This window comes from Podarcis melisellensis, assembly GCF_964234715.1.
Source record: "Podarcis melisellensis genome assembly, chromosome: 8".
Lineage (NCBI taxonomy): Eukaryota > Metazoa > Chordata > Lepidosauria > Squamata > Lacertidae > Podarcis > Podarcis melisellensis.
Window position 1 is genome coordinate 27,461,554 of NC_138540.1, and position 24,302 is coordinate 27,485,855.

General features: G+C 46.8%; 1 protein-coding gene across 3 annotated transcripts in view; it reads right to left on the minus strand.

Annotated features, from left to right (window-relative positions):
• Window positions 1-24,302, minus strand: part of CAMTA1 (calmodulin binding transcription activator 1) — a 682,851-nt gene that overhangs the window by 515,262 nt on the left and 143,287 nt on the right. The gene's annotated exons all lie outside the window — the stretch shown is intronic.

Consider the following 24,302-nt stretch of genomic DNA (forward strand, 5'->3'; position numbering starts at 1 on the left):
TAGGGAAGTTTTTAAGGATTGATGTTTTTTAGATATGTTGTAAGCCTCCCAGAGAGGCTGGGGAAACCCAGCCAGATGGGCGGGGAATAAATAATAAAGTTGTTGTTGTTGATGTTCTTAAGCTTTGTCTCCCAGGTCCTAGCCTAGCACTCTAACCCTCCCAACCCTCAAGACTGGTTAGCCTGCATAAGACTTCAGGGACTCCAGCTTCCCTGGGCAGCAGGGCCTAGGGAGCTGTCCATGGTCCTGATCTGCTTCCATTAGGAGCCTCAAGCTCCCACAGAACACATCCTCTTTCCTCTGCTAGCAAGACCTGCATGTAAGTTTGAACACACTTTCATGATAAGCATCCTGCTGGATCAGACTAAGGCTCCACCTTTATTCAGATGCTTTTGGGGAGCTTTGAAAGGAAACGGCTTTCTCTCATCATAGTCCCACCCACCACCTCCCTTATTGAGTTTCTCCTCTGTGAACTTATCTAATCCCCTTTAAAGGTAAAGGGTAAAGGGACCCCTGACCATTAGGTTCAGTTGTGGCCGACTCTGGGGTTCTGGCGCTCATCTTGCTTTATTGGACGAGGGAGCCAAGGTACAGCTTCAGGGTCATGTGGCCAGCATGACTAAGCCGCTTCTGACGAAACCAGAGCAACACACAGAAACGCCATTTACCTTCCTGCCAGAGCAGTACCTATTTATCTACTTGCACTTTGATGTGCTTTTGAACTGCTAGGTTGGCAGGAGCAGGGACCGAGCAACGGGAGCTCACCCAATCGCGGGGATTCAAACCGCCAACCTTCTGATCGGCAAATCCTAGGCTCTGTGGTTTAACCCACAGCACCACCCACGTCCCTTAGAATGTATCTAAGGCAGTCGCCATGTCATTGTATCTTGTGTGAGAGACTTCCTTAAAGGCCAAAAGACCCCCTTTGAAGTTCAAGCTTCAGCCCCTGCACCTATTTCCAAGTACATATAAAGCAGTAACTTGGGTCTCTATAAGCAAATTTCCTAAGGCAGAGATTTCAAGTCCTGCTTGTGTGCTTCCCTGATTGGCCACTGCAGAAACTGCCCTCTTTGGCCTGGTTCTGCTGCTGCTGCTGTGGGGTTCTTCTGATGTTCTTATGAAAGCTGAAAATTCACACGTTTACATTTCTAACCCAACCTTCCCCTCAATAAAGTCAGGGAAGCACACATAGCTTCATGCTCTACAACAGCTCTGTGACATAAGGTAGGCTGCGAGACAGAACAGGGCCCCACTTTATTTCCATGATTTTGAGTTGCTTTAAAGCGTTTTTAATGTGTTTTGATGCTGTAGCCTGACCTGGGTGAAGGGTGGTTAAATAACAACAACCAACAAACAACTGGGTTGGGGTCATCTCACAAGGCAGGAGATGGACCTGGTTATAGGGACCGCATTACAATGGTACCTCACGTTACATATGCTTCAGGTTACATATTCTTCAGGTTACAGACTCCGCTAACCCAGAATTAGTGCTTCAGGTTAAGAACTTTGCTTCAGGATGAGAACAGAAATCATGCTCCGGCGGTGTGGCAGAAGCAGGAGCCCCATTAGCTAAAGTGGTGCTTCAGGTTGAGAACAGTTTCAGGTTAAGAACAGACCTCCGGAACGAATTAAGCACTTAACCCGAGGTACCACTGTACTGAAAATATATTTTACCTTTTCCTGATTCTCTTTCTTGTTTTTTCCTGCCCTACCCCCACTACTTTCCCTTTCTCTCCCTCGTTTGGGCTTTCCTCTTTATTTGATTATATTTCTTTGTTCTGTGCATGTCATTATGAATCGTTGCTGGAAGTGCCAACGGCTCATAAAAATCCATCATTTTGAATTAGGAGGTATTTTCTTTTCTTTTCTTTTCTTTTTTTACACAGAGGATTTGCAATCTCAATAGGTGTGTGTTGGAAGGAAAGGGTAGGCTGGAGAATTTTAAAAAGACCAAAAGAAAAAGAAAGAAAAAAGAAAAATTAATTTATCCACGTATAAGAGTGATTTTATTGTTTGACAAGTTTCTATTAAAATGAATATTTTTTTAAAAAAAATAATCAAGATTTTAAGCCGGCAATAAGAACATAAAAGGAGTCCTGAGGCTGGATCCATCCAAAGCTAGCCCTGCAAGGAGGTCGTGAGGACAATAGCAGCCTCCATGTTCCTTGTCCCCAGCACTAAATATTCAGAGACAACCTGCCATTACACCACACAGGGCACATACAGTCGTACCTAGGTTCTTGAACGCAATCCATTCCAGAAGTCCATTCAACTCCCAAAACCGTTTGAAAACGAAGGCACAACTTCCAATTGGCTGCAGGAGCTTCCTGCACTCAAGTGGAAGCCGTGTCGGACATTCAGCTTCTGAAAAACATTTGAAAACCAGAACACTTACTTCTGGGTTTTTGGCGTTTGGGAGCCAAAAAGTACAAGTACCAAGGCGTTCGTGAACCAAGGTTTTAATGCATTTCTATCCCACTTTTTCCTCCAAGGAGCTCAAGGTGGCATTTATGGTTCTCCCCCCTCTCCCCACAACAACACTGCGAGGTGGCTTGGGCTGAGAGTGAGTAAGTGGCCCAAGATCACTGCAGTGAGCTTCATAGCCAAGCGGGGATTTGAACCCTGCTCCTCCAAAGTCCTAGTAGTCCGACATTCTAACCACTACACCATATTGGCTCTCTAGGAGGGAAGGGCCTAGAATACCCACCCACAAGGGAGGCAGCACCTCCTTTTGCTTTGAGCCCACCCACTATGCAGGGCAGGATGTTAGAGAACCCATCCTGCTTAATCCCTGGGGGTGGAAGCTGTAGGCATCATCAGCAAGCTCACTCATATTTCACCCTGCATATTTAACTTTCATGTGCAGTTTTGCCTGGTATGTCCCACCCAATACATTTCCAAATCAGTAGGATAATTTTGCTTAAATGTATAGGAAGAGTCATATTTAAATATGAATTTATCATTAAATACAGTGATACCTCGGGTTAAGAACTTAATTCGTTCTGGAGGGCTGTTCTTAACCTGAAACTGTTCTTAACCTGAAGCACCACTTTAACTAACGGCCACCGCGCCGCCAGAGCACGATTTCTGTTCTCATCCTGAAGCAAAGTTCTTAACCTGAAGCACTATTTCTGGGTTAGCGGAGCCTGTAACCTGAAGCGTCTGTAACCTGAAGCGTCTGTAACCTGAAGCGTCTGTAACCTGTAACCTGAAGCGTCAGGTACCACTGTACATATTTAAATGTGCATTCTCTCCCTCTCAACATGATATCCTAAAACATGCCAAAAAGCTATGAAAGGAACAGCCCAGCAGCAGCTCTTTGCTCATGAGTGCAGGAAGATTCCCTCATCCTGAAGCAGAGCATGGAGAGCTGGTGTGCCACTCCTCTCCAAAAAACTTAGCAGAGTCAGATCTGGGGCCCAGTGCTGCCTTGTGTGGACAAAGCCCCGCCATACCGCCGGGACAGAAGCAGGCCTCAAAAACAAGTCAGGTCAGGAGCAGCCCCTTAAGAGAGATTTTAGTCACTTAGTACATTGGCTTCTCAGCTTTTTCTCCTATGGAACTCCTGACGGTGCATATGATTCTGCAGTCATGTTAACCTCAGAACATGCCATGCTGGGCTGAACAAGGGTGTGGCTGGTGAAAGATCAGCCAGGAAGCTTCATGGCTGAGTGGAGATATGAAACCCGTTCTCCAAAGTTCAACACTCTTATACCACAGAAGTATCCACCCTGGCCTCATTTTCGCAGAACCCAACGCCTCTAGCCACACTTAGGCAAATTAGCTTGTTCATGCAGTCCTATCCTTCTCTTTTATTGCATCCATATCTCACCTTCATTCCTGCAAGGAGCTCAAAGCGGTGTATATAGTCCTCCTCCCGATTTTATCTGCCTAACAATCCTGTGAGATAGGCTGAGGTATCAACCCTGAGAGAAGCAGTGGCTGGTCCAAGGTGACCCTGGGAGCTTCATGGTCACCTGGGGATTTGAACTCAGGTCTCCCAAGTCCTAGTCCAACACTCTAACCACACCACCACACTGGATCTCTCCCTAGGTTGGCAATGCAGAGCGGTGGAATTCCTCAATGTTGTGAAGTCTATATCAAGGGTGACCAGAGCTCACCATTGTGCCCATTGGATGTGCTGGCTGGTGTTGATGGAACGTGGAGCTCAATGTCCTCTGGAGGGTCTCTGGTTAAACACCTTGGTCTAGATCTTCTCAAGGAGATAGGACACCAGCTCCAGAGTCCACCAAGCACCTTCCACTGAGGACTACGTACTCATAGGTGGCTCCTTCCACCCACCTCCATTTCTGTAACAGGGCAAGTCATTAGATTTTTCCCACAGCAGGAAGTTTCCATTAATAACAAAGTCCTATTAAGTATCTGTTAAAAGGTCTGTACCGCTAATTTAGCTGGAAAAATTGAACAGATTACTCTTACCGGTTTCAATTAAAATAACATGATGCCTTCAAACTGATACCTTAATTGGACATTATAAAATGACATTTAGGAAGCTGGAGCTCCGATTAGCCAATGAAGTCATCTGACTGTGAAGACACATCCCCGCGGCCCCATCAATTCCTCGTCTGACCCTTTTGACATTGAGAGAGACCCCATTTTTCATGACAGGGGAGTTACAAGGGCTTCCCCAACCTTTGTAACCAAGGCTGGAGTGAGAGGGCCTACTTTTGAGGAGGAGAGCCATTGTTTCCTCATGGTACCTTCACTCATCTCTCATAACTTGTGGTCCCCTCTGACCAACTCAGGTTTCTGAAGGACTATAAGAACCTAGAAGATGAAAGTCAGATGCCTGGGTTCACCACCAAAAGATAGGTTGTTCTCTTCCCTTTCTTACAGGTGATTGAATATCCACAAATGGTTCAACGCGCAGACTAAGTCAACATGCATGTTGGCCAGAAACTTCATATCAGTTGCTGAGGAGCACAAGTAGGAGCAAAGAAAGCTCACTTCTGCACCGCAAGTAGCCATCTGGCAGGGCTTTTCTGAACGGCTTGTATTTCCCAACGTACTTTTTTTTCTGTCCTAAAACTTATTTATTACGCTTTACGCCACCTTTTCCTCCAAGGAGCTCATGGTTCTCCTTCTCCACAGTTCATGCTCACAACAACCCTGTGAGATTCGTTAGGTTGAGAGATGATGACTGTCCCAAAGTCACCCAGTGGGACCTCAATGGCTAAGTGGGGAGTGGAACCCTCATCTCCCAGCCTAGTCTAACACTCTAACCCATGGGTAGGCAAACTAAGGCCCGGGGGCCGAATCCGGCCCAATCACCTTCTAAATATGGCCCGTGGACAGTCTGGGAATCAATGTGTTTTTACATGAGTAGAATGTGTCCTTTTATTTAAAATGCACCTCTGGGTTATTTGTGGGGCCTGCCTGGTGTTTTTACATGAGTAGAATGTCTGCTTTTATTTAAAATGCATCTCTGGGTTATTTGTGAGGCATAGGAATTCATTCATTTTTTCCCCTTCAAAATATAGCCTGGCTCCCCACAAGGTCTGAGGAACAGTGGACCGGGCCCCTGCTGAAAAAGTTTGCTGACCCCTGCTCTAAACATTATGCCATACTACTTATTTCCAACATCCAACATTCAACTTCAATGGGCGGTCCCTTTGGCTTCTGGCACTGGGAGAGAGGATGTTCTCCTTAACTATCCTCTCTATCCCATGCAGAATTTTCTACACCTCTTCCACACACCCTATTCAATTGCCCTTTTCCTAAACTTAAGGACCACAAATGCTACCACCTTTCCTCATTTTGCCTTCTTTTTCCGGCAGCTTTCCCTGCTACACTATCTTTGTGTGTGTGTTAAGGATGTTACCTTAAGGAGAATTTATCCTGGTTCTGTGGCTTCCCAGCTCACTCTTTAGCCCCACTAAAGTCCTCGGAATCTTGCTGCGACTCTCCTGGAGGTAAATCTCTATCTGTCTCGGGCAAATTGCAAAACAGAGCACCTGGCTTCCACCTGACTTGGGCCGAGGCACAGACCTCCGCAGCACGTTGCAAGCAACTTTCAGTGTCTGGAAATACAAAGAAGGATGGAGAGGTGGGAATAGCCCGTTTGCTGTTATTGCTGCCTCGCAAGCTGTCGCTGAATCCATTTGGCTAAGAAATCGCAGAAATTCTTCCACTCGGAGAATCCCCGAGAATGAAATTTAATACATCCCCTCCTCACCCCCAGCAAAAAAAAAAAAGCAGTTTCCAATTCAAAAATGCTGGCTAATGAAAAGCCAAAGCCGAGCAAACAGCAGCCCCTTGCTCAGCTCAGAAAGCGGCAGAAACGGCCCCCTGGAGGACGTGGTGAGGCAGTCACCTTTCTGCAAGGACCATCTGTCCAAAATCACTTTCAATGTGTAATACAAGCGAGTGACTCTAAATTAGTCGAATCGAGATACTGCGTGGTGGCTGTAATTATCTTTTTTTTTTTTAATTGCTAATTTCACAATCTTAATTTACAGCTCAGCAGCAGGGTGTGTGTGTTTGTGTGTGTGTGTTCTAAATAACAAGCTTGGATGGGGGGGGGCAGGTCATATTTTATCCTGAAAACTGGAGTTTGCAACCTGGCTAGAATGTATTAGATGAGTTCTGAATTTATTTAATTATGTATGTATGTATGTATGTATGTATGAAAAATGTTGGCGTCAATAAAGTTATAAATGCTTGTGATGCCCACAATGTATTTGGCTTGCTGGGTATCCGTAACACAGAGCACGATCTGAACCCAGCCCAGAAATTACTGTAGCTCTTCCTCCTCCCCTTGCTATGCTTTGTACACTTTGGAAACAGTGATGGGTAACCATGACACTGATGGAATTTATCTGGAAGGTAAAGAGACTCCCTGGAGTGTCCATTGCTCGGAGGCTATATCTATTTTATTTTCAGTTTTTGTCTTCCTTGATTTCTTTGTGTTGATTGTAGGAGGCAGTGATGGCCACCATCTTGGATGGCTTCAAAAGAGGATTGGACAAGTTCATAGAGCAGAAAGCTACCAATGGCTACCAGCCACGATGGCTATCCTCTGCCTTCATGGTTGGAGGCAGCAATGCTTCTGAATACCAGTTGCTGGAAACCACAGGAGGGCAGATGCCTCTTGTGCTTGAATCCTGCTCACGGGTTTCCCACAGGCATCTGGATGCTGAGATAGATGGACCACTGTTCTTCCTACACCCTTTTCGTTGAAATGTGTGAAATTCCCAGTCCTGTCTGACTCCCGCCCTCAGCATCAACTACATCATTAATGACCGTGTTTTCAATATGGGGAAACCCTGAATTATTCCCCCTGCCTACTCCTCATTTCATTTGCTTAAAAAGAAAGCAGTATTTCAATAAATGGCGAAGTGGCCCTTAGATGGCATCGGAAGTTCTGAGGCCTATCCCAGGGCATGTTTATTCAAGACCACCCATTAAGTTCAATGGGAGTTACTTCCACCTCCCATGGGATTGCAATCTTCATTAGACTAGTACAGTGATGAGATCGATTAGAGCAGGGGTCAGGAAACTTTTTCAGCAGGGGGCCTCAGACCCTCAGACCTTATGGGGGGCTGGACTATATTTTTGGGGGGGGAAATTGAACAAATTCCTATGCCCCACAAATAACCCAGAGATGCATTTTAAATAAAGACACACATTCTACTCATGTAAAAACACCAGGCAGGCCCCACAAATAACCCAGAGAGGCATTTTAAATAAAAGGGCACATTCTACTTATGTAAAAACACACTGATTCCCAGACTGACCAGCCAGATGGGGAATAAATTATTATTATTATTATTATTATTATTATTATTATTATTATTATGCCGCCTTGAGCTCCCTAGAGAAAAAGGTGGAATGTGAAGGCAATAAATAAGCAAAGGTTAGGCCACTATTCTGCTACCAAGTCGATCCTCACTTCCATCTGGCATTCTTCCAAAGAATGCTGGAGAAACATATTTAAAATAATGTAAAAACCGGATCCAGCAAGGCACTTCCTCCATCTGCTGAAGCAAGAATGCAGACTCAGGATCCCTCAGCGCAGATTAGCTCTGCCTCAACTGTCAAGACAGCCTTGTAAACTCGAGATGTACGAGCGACTCATGCAAGAGACGTCAACCCATCCCTGGTCCAGGGAACAAACATTCATCCGACTGGCTGATCTGATCGCACATGTCTTGCTCTGCTTGATGCCCTCCTCTTTGTTCGGACACCGTTTGGGGCCAGTCTCATCGCTCTCTCAATTTTCCTTTATCTGTAACGAGGCATCAGCAAACCTTTCTGCCAAAGAATTGTACAAGGATCATTAAAAGGAAAATGTCCATGGTAATTGTTCTTTTTTGCATATCCTTCCTCCAATATCCCTGAAACATAATAACGTTCCACATTTCTGAAGAACTGTCTCTTCAGCATGTTTCCGCATTACGCCTAATTTTCTACGAGATTTTTTTCCAGGCCCTCATAACGACACAGTTCAATGCAAAATCAGATATAAATCTGGCTTAAGAGACTCTCGGCAGGAATTCATTTAAAACTGTAAATGTTAAAAGATTCAGCCTCTGATTTATGGTGGAGAGGGATCCCCCCCTTCCCATTTCAAACAGGGAATTAAAATGCTTTCTGGAAAAAAAAGAAAAGAAGAAGAAGATGCACATTAAATCATTGCCAAAATTATGTTAAGAGTGATTGTGCTGGGACCTATCAGAGCTACAAGAGACCGAAACTCAGTTCCTTTGAAGATGGGCAGCTCTGTGAAATGCCCCCCTCCACTACCACTGTCATTCATGTTGCTGTTGTTGTTGTTGTTAATGTCCCACACTTAACCATAAGGTCCCAAGCCTGGTTACAATATTAAAACACAGTAAAGATAAACTTAACACACTATGATGGCCCTTTATCTCACATGTCAACAACTTGGGACCAGTTTACCTATGAGACCACCTGGCCACTTGACCACTTCAGCTAGTGGAATTTGCACTACTACCGGTGCCGCATGATACCCATTCTGCATTTGTAATAACTTGATCTGCTTCAGCATCTCACCAGTCCTTGCAGTGGCTAACCGGATGCCCATGGGAAACTAGCAAGCAGGAGGATGAGGATGCAAGCATTCATCTTGCTTGTGATCGCTGGCAGCAACTGGCATTCAGAGGCTCACCAACCCTGGAGATGGAACACAGCCATCAGGGCTAGAATTATCCTTCTTGAATTTGCCTTCTAAAGCCATCCAACTTGGTGGCCATCGCTGCCTCTTGTGTCAGCAAACCCTGCAAATTCATGACGGGTTGTGTGAAGAAGTTGGGTTGTGTCTTAACTCAGCACGGAGCACTAAAGACAGTCTCTCTTTTCCTGTAAGAATACAGACGTACATTTTGGAAGAGCTCAGTCTTTTAGTATGGCAGCAGCTGCACTTTGGAACTCCCTGCCTATTGATATCAGACAGGCGCCTCCGCTGCATTATTTTTGGTACCTGCTAAAAGCATTTCTGTTTGGACAAGCCCAACCAGATGCTTAGAAAGTTGATGTGGAACTTTAACCTGTTTTACTATTTTAACTTTGTGTATGTTTTAAACTCTTGCTTGTCGATTTCTCTTGCTTTTGTTGCTTTAACTTTTTCATAAAGCACTCTGAGGGTTCTTTTTATAAAGCTCAGTGAGTGACCTTGGACCAGTCACCATCTCTCAGCCTAACCTACCTCACAGGGCTGTTGTGAGGATGGAAAGGAGGAAGAGAACCATGTTACACCAGCTTGGTTCCCTTGGGGGGAAAGGTGGTATACTATATCAGTGTAATATAAATAAATATAAAATAAATAAATATAAATATAAATATAAATATAAATATAAATATAAATAATAGATTGTCCTTTGGCCTCATCCAGCTGCAGGGATCTCGCCTTAAGCTCACACTCTGACTCACACACAAAATAAGGGCCTTGTAACAACAGGAAATGGAGGAGAGAGGGAGGTGAAGGCTTCATCTTGAGAACTTCCATTAGATCAGCTGGACCTGGCTCTGCCCCACGTCCAGAAGAAGTGACCCCTCTGAAATCCAAACAAGATGCTGGAAAAGCACCATCTGCTCTCTCTCTGCTGTGACGGAAACCAGCCTCTTCCTTTGCCGTTCTCGTCCCCAGCTCTCTGCCTGCAAAGCCACAAGCATTAGCTTCCCTCCTAATGCGCCCTAATGCACTGGCTTGTTTCAAGGGAAGGGTGGTAAAAGGCAGGAAGGAGGCGGCCTGGGTGGAGCCTGACCACAAGGGCTACAAAACCTCGGTGTTAACAGTTTTTACGCTTGTTTTCAAAAGAAAACTATTACACGAAGCTCTTGATAGATTTAATGAATATGGAGGGCCCATTAGCGGCCGTTGTATAAGCACATATTAAAGCAGCTCTTAAAATGTATGCTGTTTACAAGGCTAAACCATAATGGCGCCGAAGGGGCCATTATAACCAGACACTCATATAATCCCGGATCCATACAATTCCGCCAGCTACCATCTCTCCTGAGCAGATGCCATTTGAAAACCAGCAAGGAGTCACAAGGAAGGCCAAGCCATTGAGTCCGAGAGAGGATCTTCATGGTCCAGATCCTGCTCTGTCCAGTACATGAAGCCTTCTGGTACGGCGGCGCATGGGATGGTTTGAGGGAGAGAACCATGCATCCCAAAGGAAATTCCCCCCCCCCCAATGCAAGAGAGTGGGGAAGGTGTGTTTTGACAGAAGTTTCCATCAAATGGTGCACTGTCTAGATGCTGATGGATTACAACCCCCCATGAGCATCACCAAAGGTCAGGGATCACGCCCTAAAAATGCACCGGCGTAAGCAAGAACTTCCAAGTGCTCCCAAGCACAGGTGATGCTAAAAACAACTCTTCTTGGGGGGATATTGTATGCTGAATGGAGCCACGGCAGAGAAGGTGCAATGAAGCACGGCTGCCTGGGATTCAGACTCAGACAGAGGTCAGTGAAAAGCACTGGAGCACCCAAAATCCAGAGACAGCAGGAGTGGGCCCATCACACCACAGCCAGGTGGATAAAGCACACTCAGCTAGTGGCCAGGTAAGAACCTAAGAACACAAGAAGAGCCTTGCTGGATCACCCAATGGCCCACATAGGCAAACTCTGGCCCTCTGGATGTTTGGGACTACAATTCCCATCATCCCTAGCTAACAGGACCAGTGGTCAGGGATGATGGGAATTGTCGTCCCAAACACCTGGAGGGCCGGAGTTTGCCTATGCCTGATTGAGCCTAACATCCTGTCCTCACAGTGACCACCTAGATGCCCCAGGAGGAAACCTTCAAGCAGGACTCAAGCACAAGAGCCTTCTCCCCTCCTGTGGTTTCCTGAAACTGGTATTTAGAAGCACTACTGCCTCTGGCCATGGAGGCAGAGCAAAGCCATCATGGCAACAGATCAGCATTAGCGAGAAGGCTGGTGTTGACCCCTACAGTTGGGCAACAGCATTCCATAGTGAGCAAGTTACTCCAAAGCCTAGATCAAAATTGCAACTCTCGGTAAGAGAGCCTCATAATTGGGGGGGGGGGAGTATGTAAGAAAAATAAACAGAACCTTGATGGATGGGAGGGGGAGTCTGGACAAAACCAGGCACTGGGTGCTGGAAGATCAGCAGAAGAGTCTGGATGCTGCATCAGGATTATATGGGTTAAACCCTTGAAGTAAGGTAAAGGTAAAGGGACCCCTGACCGTTAGGTCCAGTCGTGGACGACGTTAGGGTTGCGGTGCTCATCTCGCTTTATTGGCCGAGGGAGCTGGCGTACAGCTTCTGGGTCATATGGCCAGCATGACTAAGCCACTTCTGGCGAACCAGAGCAGCACACAGAAACGCCGTTTACCTTCCCGCCGGAGCAGTACCTATTTATCTACTTGCACTTTGACGTGCTTTCAAACTGCTAGGTTGGCAGGAGCAGGGACCGAGCAATGGGAGCTCACCCCGTCGTGGGGATTCAAACCGCCGACCTTCTGATTGGCAAGTCCTAGGTTCTGTGGTTTAACCCACAGTGACACCCGCGTCCCAAACCCTTGAAGTAGGTTTGCTTAAAGGAGCCACAGGAGGAGAGAGAGCTCTTGTGCTCGGGTCCTCCTTGAGGCTTTCTCAGAAGAGTCATCTGGTTGGCCACTGTGAGAGCAGGATGCTGGACTAGATGGGCTCCCCTCTGACCTGATCCAGCAGGACTCATCTCATGTCCTTCCACTCCCTTTTCCTCCAAATGCCTCAAAATTAAGAAGAGCACTCCTCCTCCTTCCTACAGCTTCATCAGGAGAGATCAAAGCCTTTCACATACATTATCTCCATAATCTTTTGACCCTTGGCTGCCCTCTCAGTGGAATAATATGAGCCAACAACCTCGCAAAATCCTTCTTCATAACCTCCCCCCATCCCCAACACACAGAGAGTATAAATAAGTCCATTACAAAGGCAATTAAATACATCTTGCTTTCAGCACAAAGGATGAAAGTCGGGGGGAATTCAACCAAGTTGCAGAGCGGCAACGGGGGGGGGGGGAGGCTCACAAAATAAGAAAGAGCTTTTCTTGAAGAAAAGACGCAAAAGCCAAAATTCCCTGTGAATACTAAGGCGACGAAGGAAAACCTCTGCATTCCCGTAATGACAACACACCACACTTTATGGCTCAGAGTTGAACCCAGAGGCCTTTTTGCTGCTGAGCCTTGTGTCAGGAAACAACCAGACAGTCCCAAATGGTGAAGCAAAACTAAAAAGGGCCTCTGTCTTTCGTCAGCCCTTCTCTTTGCAGTTTTCTCAGGGAATACAGAGCCAAGCACCTGCCTGCAAGGATATTCTCAAGATCTGCGCTCAAGTGCTTGCAGCTTCCCTGAAAAGCATCCAGCAGGTCTCTCTTGCCCTTTGCCAAACCCTTTCGGGTCTTCTTCTGATCCCATCCCTATCTCTCCTCCACACACGTCACCACAACTTGTCTTTTTTCCAGTGGTGAAAAAAGGCTACAGAGGGAGATACAGCTTCAAATTCATTGGGGACTCTCTAGGCAAGGAGGGCAGCCAGGAATGCCAGCCGACACAATGCCCCCTCAGCACAAGAGGCATTTGTTACTTCATTTATTCATTGGTGGGCCATTCCATAACCTCAAGTTTTCTGGGAAAGTTGCAATAATTAAGTATTTTTTAAAAAACTGAAATGCAAAGTAAGGCATCAAGCCATGAGCACAGATGCAAAGAAAGCAAAAAGCCCACTGCATCTGTTCATTCAGAGCTGCCCAGACTTTGACCAATGATGGCCAAGGCCTGGTGGAACATAGAGGTCTTCTCCACCAGCCACTGAAAGGATGACAAAGATGGTGCCAGGTGAACCTCCCTAGGGAGGCTATTCTCCACAACTGAAATGCACCACTTTATTTGAGAAGACCCCCAGGTGACACTCTGGCAGGCCTACGCACACCAAGGAACTTGGGCAGAACACGAGAGGAGGATAGACTCATGGGAGGATAAATGGCAAACTCCATCCTTGAGCCTAAGAAAAGAGCAAGTCGTCTTCTTTTGTTTTGTTTTTTAAAGGCAGGGAGAGCTCTTTTAGGTCAGGTTGGGAGAAGGTGGCTAACAAATGCTGATTAATGTACAAGATCAGGCTCCTCTGCAACTCATTACGCCCACGGCTGCCATGAAATCGCCCTCTCCTTTACAATTTCATGCAGGACATAAAAGCGAAAATATTTTTGGCTTGCGTAAGTAGCAGGCTATGAATATTAAAGCAGGCCCCTATTACTAATTCAATGCCATTCATTTTAAGGAGACACGGAGGAGGCAACGCCTTCCCCAAGCTCCCTTCCCATTCCTTGCCCTGGAAGGAACGCTGCTTACCAGCCCTTCCCCATCTGGAATTCCCCAATCCAAAAGCTCGCCCTACTAACCTGTGAATGGTTTCAAGATTTTGCAAACAAAATGCTGCAACATTCGCACGTAAGCAACAACGGTGGAAGAAGAAGAAGAGAATAAGAATTTGGATTTGATATCCCGCTTTATCACTACCCGAAGAGTCTCAAAGTGGATAACATTCTCCTTTCCCTTCCTCCCCCACAACAAACACTCTGTGAGGTGAGTGGGGCTGAGAGACTTCAGAGAAGTGTGACTAGCCCAAGGTCACCCAGCAGCTGCATGTGAAGGAGCGGAGACGCGAACCCGGTTCACCAGATTACGAGTCCACCGCTCTTAACCACTACACCACACTGGCTCTCAGAAGCCTGGGGGCAGGGGCATGTGTGGATATTTGCTCTCTTACCGAGCTGAATGTTATGGGAAGGTGCGTGGAAGAGTAGCCTTGGTTCAGCTCCACCTGTGTGACCCCTCACTTCCCTAAAATTGAAGCTGAAACCTGAAAAGACAGAGGTGTTCCACGTTCTTACATCTGGGAGATAGGAAGACAGCCTATTCTGGAAGGAGCAGGTCTCTAGCTTGTGGGTGCTACCATACCCAACACTCTCATGGGAGGCTCAGGCGGCCTCAGGCAGCTCAGAGATGTGGGAGGGATGGGGGCGAGGGGGGTTATTGGTTTGTTCTTGTTCTTATTATGTATTTTGTATTTTTATGTTGTGAACTGCACTGAGATCTATGGATGGAGAGTGGTATACAAATTTAATAAATAAAACTAACTAATTAACTCAATCACTCACTCACTCAATCAATCCATCAATCAATCAATATGACTTGGCTATTGTACTCCACACTTCCAGACAGGATTACTACAGTGCACTGTACGTAGGACTGCCCTTGAAGATGACTTGGAAACTTCGGACTCAGCTCCCTTAGTCAAAAGACAATGTTTTGAACATGTTATAAATGTGCAACACCAGATAGCACTGGAGAGTAAAAAAAAAAAAATCTATGAGATTTTTACGTAAACACACACACACATATATATATATCAATTTAATTTCTAACTTATTTATAGCAGTTTTTCCTGTGTGTAGATCCACCCTTCAACCGCTCCAAATTGCAGCAACCAGATTACTGACTGGGTTATTGTATAAACCCAGTTTAAAAACAGTTCCGCTGGTTGCCAGTCCATCACCAGGGCTTAATTCAAGGGCTGAATATGCCTTAGGCCCCAAATAGGCCCCCCAAAGGCCACCTCCTTCCCTACAGATCCCCATGGGTGATAACAGCAGCAGAAAGTGCCCTCTTGGAGGTTCCACTGCCCTCAGAGAAAGGGTGGAGTGACCCAGGACCGCAGCATCCCTGAGGCAGCCCCTCCTCCGCACAGAGGTGTGTCTGGCAATTTCATCACACAGTTTTTTGCAAATGATGAAGATGCACCTCAGTAGCCTGCCCTTTGACACATGAGATTGTATATATATTTGGACCCACTCTAGTTGTTCTTGAGATTTGTCTGAAACTGGTCTTAATGCTGTATTTTGTATGGCTGTAACCTGCCCTGGAGCCTTTTGGTGAAGGGCACATATAATAATAATAATAATAATAATAATAATAATAATAATAATAATAATAATAATAATAGCAGCAGCTGTACAACTCTAATTCCCCAGCATACATTGCCAGCATGTGGGAAGGAGCCAAGTTCTGCTTCCCTCTATTTTCTATGGGCTTTATTCCTGGTCCTGTTCAGCCTCCCCTCCTTCCTGGCAACAGACACTACGGGATAATCATCGGCCTTGCTTCCAGCTTTCTGCTGTCACAGTATATCCCCAACACAACAGCTCATGCAAGAGGAAGAGTTTCCAAAGGTTAAGCACTAGATAAATGTTCTGAGGTTCTCTACACTCCGTAAACGGTTGCTTTTGATTATTGCAAAGGGGGGAGAGGGAGGGGGAGCCAAGCCTGCCTCCAACATCTGTCCACCAGTGCTTCTGGCAAGACTCAAAGAGGTGCCCATGGCGAGAGCCGTCTCCAAATCAGCCGATCTGGTTCCAGTTCAGTGGGGACCCCGGTTCCATCCTGCTGGATTCTGCTGTCACATTTTTCACTGTCGCGGCCGGGCTGAAACACCATTCATCATTACCATTACCAAAAAGAGGACAAGGGGGTGGGGAAAGAGAGAGAGAGAGAGAAAGAAGGAAGGAAGGAAGGAAACCCACCAGCAATCAGATCTCTGTTCCATCCAGCTGGGGCTTTTAACTCTGGGCAGCCCAGCAGGGAGGTGGCCACAGGGTGGCTTATTGGAAGGGCTGTTTCTGAATGGAAATCAGTCATTACTGAAGGGAACCAGATGTCTCAAACTGGGGGTACTGAATGCGTGCAGCCCCTCTGAAACCACCACTACCAAAGCACACATCATTACCGTACATTAGACAGGGGGTGGGTGGGAATATCTGTACCCTGGAAGGTGTTCACACATGTCCAGGCACAAGCAATATGTCTCTCTATGGGTCCTGAGCAACTTTCCCCATATCAGCCAGCTGTTTCAGGGTGCTCTCCATGTTCATAGCCAAGGGGGGCAGGGAGGGGCAGCTGCCACCCTAAATCAATAAAAATCCATAGCTAACTGAGGTTCTGCCCCCCCCAACAAAAGGCCTGCCCTCCCCCAACACAAATCCAGGCTAAGCCCATTGGTACCCTCCATGTGTCATAACTCCAACTTGGGATTGGGGGCTTGCTGCTGCTCATGCGTTGATGGTGGTTGAGAGGGGAGTGGGGTGTGTGTGTTCTCTGCTTTCATGCATCCACTATGGAAGTGAAATTTTTCAAGACTAAGGAATCAGTGCAGTGTAGTGCATGGGTAGGCAAACTAAGGCCCGGGGGCTGGATCCGGCCCAATCGCCTTCTAAATCCAGCCCACAGACAGTCCGGGAATCAGCGTGTTTTTACATGAGTAGAATGTGTCCTTTTATTTAAAATGCATCTCTGGCTTATTTGTGGGGCATAGGAATTTGTTCATTTTTTCCCCTTCAAAATATAGTCCGCCCCCCCACAAGGTCTGAGGGACAGTGCTGAAAAAGTTTGCTGGCTCCTGGTAGTGGTTAGAGAGTCAGACTAGGGCCCTGGGGGAAACCAGGTTTCAACTCTCTCCAGCTCAGTCAGTTGTGCTCTCTCTCAGCCTAACCTACCTCACAGGGTTGTTGTGAGGATAAAATAAGGAGGAAAAGAGCCATGAGCTCCTTGGAGAAGAGGTGAGGTATAAATCAAATAAATGGGTGGCCTCAAAACGGATTTGGGTGCCATATTCCCAACACACCCACACTGAGGCATGAGGTTCTTGAGCACAGGTTCCATGTCGTTGGAACACAGGTTAGGTCGTTGTCTTGTTGGGTTGTCTAGGAATTAAAGGGGAGCCACGCCGGGGTGTAGGCATCCTCTTTTGTTTGTCTCCGCACGAGTTTCAATTTGTTGCTTAGCTTTTCTGAAAGGGCTGTTTCTGATTTGACCCAACCACCCCTCATCCCCTCACACCCACAAACGAAATCACTGCAGTCAACTGAATGCAACCAACCCTGCTCTGGGCTCTGCAACCTCTCGCACTACCGACAAAAACAAACAGGCAAACAAAGAGCCTACCCCGGTGATGCTGACTCAAAAACTCTGCACATAACATAGCAAAAGAATGAAAGATCATTACCCACCCTTTTTTCACCCTGACTCTCTCTCTCCCACCCCATCCCCTCAACCTCACAATGTCTATGACAGCAGTATCAAGACAAATCTAAAAAAAAATGTAGTATAAACACTGACAACTGGGAAACACTGGCCTGCGAGCGCTCCAGTTGGAGAACAGCCTTTACCAAAGGTGTCATGGGCTTTGAAGACACTCGAACTCAGGACACAAGAGAGAAATGTGCTAACAGGAAGGCACGCTTGGCAAATCCACATCGTGACCAACTCCTGCCCGGAAACCGTCCTCCTGTGGAAGGACGTGTGGATCCAGAATTGGCCTCCACAGCCACTTACGGACTCATTGTTAAAACCGTGTTTATGGAAGACAATCTTACTTGGCTACGAGTGATAGCCAAAGAAGAAGAAGAAGACAACATAACTGACCTGTAGATAGGACTCTATGAATGGAAAACAGAGAAGTTGTAGGTTATCCCTTGTTATCCATGAAAATCTTTCAAAAAACAACAACACAGGCTCCATGCATGTTCCCTGTAAAGCCCAAAGGGGAACTTGCAGTACGAACAGCCTTTAGATATGCTCATGTCGCCTGAGCATCTTTCTGCACATGAGTTCCCCTAAGGGGAGAATTACATGGATGAAGCATGGCCATGCTAGACCCATGACTCTCGCAGTTTCCGCATTGTCTGCACTGCGGAGGCAAACGGCCATTTCCGTAGCATAACAACTGTTTGAGACTGCAAACTCTTCGGGGTAGCATTTCTTGTTTTAACTGTGTACAGAGCCGTATACGTTGATGGCACTATATAAATAAACGATAACAACAGCAATAGCTGTGAGCAGAAGTGGAAACCATCTAATGCAGGGTTGGGGAGCCACAGAGGCAGGGGCCAGATGCGCCCTCCCTTCCCAATCTCTCTGTTTGGCTCCCTTGCCAGGCCAGGCCTGGCACCAGCCCTGCTCCGCACCAGCTCAGAATGCGCCCCTGAGTTGTGATCATGCCTATTGCTGGGCTGGATGGAGAGAGGAGGTTGTAGCAACCTCTTGGTTTCCACGTGGGTGGGATGCAGCGTACTGCCAAAAAAATAAGGGTCTAACCCTGTCCACTTTTGCCTCTGCCCCTTCTCACTGCTGGAATGCTCCCCAAAGGTTGACCATTCCTCACCCGTTAGATGGATAATTCCTGGCAACTACACATAAAACTATAGGGACGTGGGTGCGTTAAACCACAGAGCCCAAGACTTGCCGATCAGAAGGTCAGAGGTTCGAATCCCCATGGCGGGGTGAGCTCCCATTGCTCGGTCCCTGCTCCTGCCAACCTAGCAGTTTGAAAGCACGTCAAAGTGCAAGTACATAAATAGGTACTGCCCTGGCGGGAAGGTAAACGGCGTTTCCGTGCGCTGCTCTGGTTCGCCAGAAGCGACTTAGTCATGCTGGCCACATGACCTGGAAGCTGTACGCTGGCTCCCTCGGCCAGTAAAGCGAGATGAGCGCCGCAACCCCAGAGTTGGTCACAACTAGACCTAATAGTCAGGGGTCCCTTTACCTTTACCTTACACACAAAACTACAGATCCCAGAGTCCTTTGGGGGGAGTAAGCCATGCCTGCTAAAATCAGCACCGCAGATGGGTGCTTGGAGAAATGCCAGGTTTCCTTAAGCCCCTCTTGCTGCTATTTTTGAGATTCCATTAGAACAAGCCAAGGAAGGCTGAAGCATTTCTGACGGCGCCTTCACGTCATTCATCTTAAAGTCTTCACTCACATGATCCCTCTTTACATACAGTTCACTGGGTCTGAACCTTTAAGCTCTTGGTATTTGAAGAGGGAGAGAGAGAGGCTTTGAAAGGGCTTCTTTTGGGGATGGTTGTCTTAACCGCCTTCCATTTAAGCCGCCAGTCCCAGAATGGAGGACTTTAAGAATTCAGAGAGTGCATTCCCAACAAATGCAAATAATAATAATAATGATGATGATGCCATAACAAAAAGGAAATGAGGATTGTTTTAAGCAATACATATCTTTTCATGCCTCTTTTAAACACACATAAACACACAGGCAACTTCCTGCAGAGTATCCCACCATTTGCAAGCTTAACTGCTTACATGTTCAGATGCAACACAAATAAAAATCCTCATTAAGAAGGACAGTGGGTAGACAACGCTAGGAACAGCTATATGTATTATCAGCATTGTATGATAGCTCAGTTCTCCCTCCACTGTTGGAGGCAGTAAAATCACTGAATTGCAGAATTGTAGCGTTGGAAGGGACCACAAGGGTTGTCTAGTCCAACCCCCTGCAATGTAGGAATCTTTGGCCAAACATGGGGCTCGAACCCATGACCCTGAGATTAAGAGTCTCAGAGTCTCAGATAAAGGGACCCCTGACCATTAGGTCCAGTTGTGGCCGACTCTGGGGTTGCAGCGCTCATCTCACTCTATTGGGCGAGGGAGCTGGCGTACAGCTTCCAGGTCATGTGGCCAGCATGACTGAGCCGCTTCTGGCGAACCAGAGCAGCGCACGGAAATGCCATTTACCTTCCCGCCGGAGTGGTACCTATTTATCTACTTGCACTTGACGTGCTTTCGAACTGCTAGGTTGGCAGGAGCAGGGACCGAGCAACAGGAGCTCACCCCATCGTGGGGATTTGAACCGCCGACCTGCAAGTCCAAGGCTCTGTGGTTTAACCCACAGCGCCACCCGCGTCCCTAGGCGTCTCAGAGTAAACACCTCCAAATGCCAGCTGCTGTGGCCTGTAAATGGGGAGAGTTCATGTTGCACTCCTGCTTCGAGCCACCGTGGGAACAGAAAAGTGACCCAACAGGACCTTTCGTATGTTCTGACATTTTCAAACCACCCAGGAGAGTGTACAGGCTTTACGTTAATGCCTTGAAATCAACAATGAGTCTTCCACAAATGTGGCAATACATCATACCTACAGCGAAAAGAAGAGCTGACTCAGCTTTCCCCAGAAGTCCACAGGAACAGCTGGGTCTTCAGCAGATGCTGAAATGGCATCAGCAAAACGGAGACAGTCGTGGCTCCAGTAGATGGGAGTTCCACAAGCAAGAAACCATTAACAGAGAAGGCCCAGTCCTATGGCATGGCAGAATGAGCCATGGTCATCAATAGAAGCTCCAGCAAGAGCTAAGGTCAACACCTTGAATTTGGCCGGGGAAGCCAAAGAAGCTCTTTTATTATCAAAGCTGCACTTTCCAGGCTGACATCAAGGACTCACGGAGTGCATTGCAATGATCTAAGCAGGAGGTTAGCAGAGCAATTATAGTGGCGTCCGGTTGGCTGCTATGGGAGCAGGGTGCTGGACAAGATGGGCCACTGGCCTGATCCAGTGTGCTATTCTTATCTTCTTATGCTACGTTATCCTGGTCCAGGAAGAGCTGCAGCTGGCAAACCAGCTGGAGAGGGAACTAGGTATGTCCCTGAGGCCACCTGGGCCTCTAGTGGCTGTGTTTGCTGAAGAAGCGTCCTCAGTTGACAAACTTTCTCCTTTGGGAGAACGTGACTCTGTTCAGAACAGACCACCTAGCTGCCTTTCAGATCTGGGAACAACCCAACCGTCAGTGCCTTCATATTCAGTCTCAGTTTATTAGCTGTCACCCAGCCAATGGCTGCTTCCAAAACTTGCCCCAAAACTGGACAGCCTCTCCCGATTCATATAGGATGAAGAGACAGGGCTGGGCAGTGAGCCTGTGAATACTAGTTTCTTGAAGGCTTTGCCTTCAGCTGTGTGCTTCCTGGAAGCATCACTGTAGGAAACAGAGTCCTGGACTAGGGAGACCTTTCCTCTTACTCAGCAAGGCAACTTCTTATGTCCTTAAGCTCTGTCTGATCAGCCTGTTCCATTGTAGAACATACCCCAGGAAACATGGTTGTTTCTCCCAAAACCTACCTGCTTTGGTAAGGGAAAACATCACATACACACACACACACGTTTAGTCGTGTCCGACTCTTCATGACCCCATGGACCAGAGCATGCCAGGCACTCCTGTCTTCCACTGCCTCCCACAGTTTGGTCAAACTCATGCTGGTAGCTTCAAGAACACTGTCCAACCATCTCGTCCTCTGTCGTCTTTCCCTCCATCTTTCCCAACATCAGGGTCTTTTCCAGGGAGTCTTCTCTTCTCATGAGGTGGCCAAAGTATTGGAGCTTCAGCTTCAGGATCTGTCCTTCCAGTGAGCACTCAGGGCTGATTTCCTTAAGAATGGAGAGGTTAAGGAAATCAGCCCTGAGTGCTCACTGGAAGGACAGATCACACACACACACACACACACACACACAGCAAGGCCACCTTGTGTGGTCCACCTCTGAAGCTAAGGAGGTTGAAGATCTGGCTAACATTAACACCTGCCTACAAGGAAAACATTTTGAAAGCCCCATACTCTGAATTCCCTGATAGGACGGCAAAACAGAGGAGGCTGCTGAGGCCCTCCAAATGTTGCCAGACTACAATGCCCATCATCCCTGACCATTGGTCATGCTGGCTACTGGGACTGCTGGGAGTTGGAGGAGAAAGTGCAGCCATGAAACATCCTGGGGCACTTGTTAATTCCGAAGACGAGGCAGATCAAATGCAGAACAACCTCCCACCCCCTCCCAAGTTTTCTGAGCTCATATCTTTTCTGTGTCTCAAAGAATAGAATCATTTTGCATCGAGAAATGTCGTGTGTTTCCAAGCAAGATGAATAGGGCTCTAGCTGTTTACCTCTGATCACTATTAAGCCGGGTCATTCTTCTTCATCTATCGGATAAGGATGATGCCAATTTAATATCCATGCTCCAACCGCTTGCAATTCATCAATTGCTTCCATCAGTAACTGTCCTGGATTTCGTTCTGTTTTATTGTGGTTACTTGTTCAGCTTGAAAAACAGAATTAAATCAGAAAGGCTCGCTCCTGAATACAGCAGAGAAGCTGAAAATTAGCGGATTCCCACTCCAGCTGGAAAGTTCTTTGTAGAGCTAGTCCTTGATTGGCTGTTCTTTTAATGTGTTAATGCTAAAATCCCAGACCCTCCAAGTGTCCGTGTTTTCCAGGGACAGTCCTGGATTTACAGAAGTCGTCCTGGTTTCTGATTTGATCCCAGAATGCCCCACTTTTCCTTAGGATGTCCCTATTTTTATCAGAGAAATGTTGGAGGGTCTGGAGTTATGCAACGCCTGAGCCAATGAAATAAGTAACTAGACAACCTTTAGAAGACATCTGAAGGCAGCCCTGCATAGGGAAGCTGCTTAATGTTTAATGTTCTATTATATTTTTATATATGTTGGGAGCCACCCAATCAGATGGGCAGGGTATAAATAATCAAATTGTTGTTGTTGTTAAATAGGACATCCCTATTTTCTTCAGAGAAATGTTGGAGAGTATGAAATCACCCTCCCAATGAGGAAGTGGGCCCATCAAGTTTATGTGTGATGCAAAACTGGGAGGGACTGCAAACATTTTAGAGGATATGTTCTGAACTCCAAATCATGTTGAAACCAGAGAGCCAAGTTTTTGCAATTAAAGGCCCCAGTATAAGAACGGGAGGTAACTGTTTAAAAAGGTAAGGTAAAGGTAAAGGACCCCTGGATGGTTGAGTCCAGTCAAAGGTGACTATGGGGTTGTGGCGCTCATCTCGTTTCAGGCTAAGGGAGCCAGCGTTTGTCCACAGACAGTTTTTCCGGGTTATGTGGCCAGCATGACTAAACCGCTACTGGAGCAATGGGGCACCGTGACGGAAGCGAGAGTGTACAGAAACACCATTTACTTTCCTGACACACTGGTACCTATTTATCTCCTTGCACTGGTGTGCTTTCAAGCTGATAGGTTGGCAGAAGCTGGGACAGAGGAACAGGAGCTCACCACGCGGATTCAAACTGCCGACCTTCCGATCAGCAAGCCCAAGAGGCTCAGTGCTTTAGAGCACAGCGCCACCCGCATCCCTTTTTTTACCCGTTTACAGATTCACACACAGGCAGCGCAAGGGGCCATTAAGCTGATTAGGAGATCCGTATGCACCTCCCGTATCCTCCCTCGCATCCCGATACAAATGACTTGTGCTCAGGAAAACAGATGGAGGTATCCGTGCTCCTAAGATCACATTCTACTGCATGGCTTCTCAGGAACCAGCAAGTTGGTTTATGGATCAATCAAAATGTCTGCTAAGAATACAGGCGCAATCTGGCTCGGAAATACCTTCGGATACTTTATGGTGGCGTTAAAAAAAGATCTTTGGTTTAAGAAGAGACCAGCTGCATTGTATATCTAACAAAGCTGCTACTTAATGCTTTCTTGCTCAATTGGGCTAAAGTTAAGGGAGAACTAGCCTTGGACATTATGCCATGAACTCCAACCCAACATTTTACTTCCAATATCCAGCACCCAGTGCCAAAACAGCTGCTGCACCCACATGAAAATGGGGAGGGGGTCACCAGGCTCAGGAGGATCCCAACATTTGCAGGACTACAGAAAAATTAAAGGGAGGGGGACGCAAGAACTACCAAAATCAGCCCAATGAAGACTGAACAGACTCAGTGGGAACTGAAGGGGCTGGAAGGAAGAGACAAAGTCAGCATATAAAGTGTAGAAAGGACCATCTCATTGTCTGGATAAGACATTTCCTGTTTCACACTGGGGAGCTGCTTTTAAGCATCCTGCAAGACAGAAGTGTAAACTGCCCACAGAAACTAATGAAGAAATCCAGCATTCTAATAAAGCTGAGACGGAACCGAGGGGTTCCCAACACACCCTAACAAA